The sequence below is a fragment of the Piliocolobus tephrosceles genome, chromosome 13 (assembly GCF_002776525.5).
Source record: "Piliocolobus tephrosceles isolate RC106 chromosome 13, ASM277652v3, whole genome shotgun sequence".
Classification (NCBI taxonomy): Eukaryota; Metazoa; Chordata; class Mammalia; order Primates; family Cercopithecidae; genus Piliocolobus; species Piliocolobus tephrosceles.
In genome coordinates, this window is record NC_045446.1 from 58,066,901 (window position 1) to 58,067,411 (window position 511).

The window sequence follows — 511 nt, forward strand, 5'->3', positions numbered from 1 at the left end:
TGAGGCAATTTCAGAAGCTGAGAGTGAAGGTATAAGATGGTGAAAGGGCACAGGATGCCCCCACCCCGGTGCTAAAACTTTGTCCTGCTCTCACAAACATATGGTAAAAATGTTGTAAGTTCCTGTTTTTCTTGTAAGCTCCCGTTTTTCTGTGGCATGGCAAGGTCACAGGATGCGTTTAAGTATTGCCTAGGCCTGTTGTGAAACCTACCTCAAATTGATTAACTGCCTTTGTGTGAGACCGCTTTCCCACCTCAGGTTTGCAAAAACAAATGATTAACCGCCTTTGTGTGAGACCGCTTTCCCACCTCAGGTTTGCAAAAACAAATGATTAACTGCCTTTGTGTGAGACCGCTTTCCCGCCTCAGGTTTGTAAAAACAAATGATTAACTGCCTTTGTGTGAGACCGCTTTCCCGCCCCTGTCCTTCGAGCCCCTGATAAACGTCACCAGGGTTTCAAAATTAACGGAAATACTAGAGATGGCGGGAACCAATCATAATCAGCCAAATC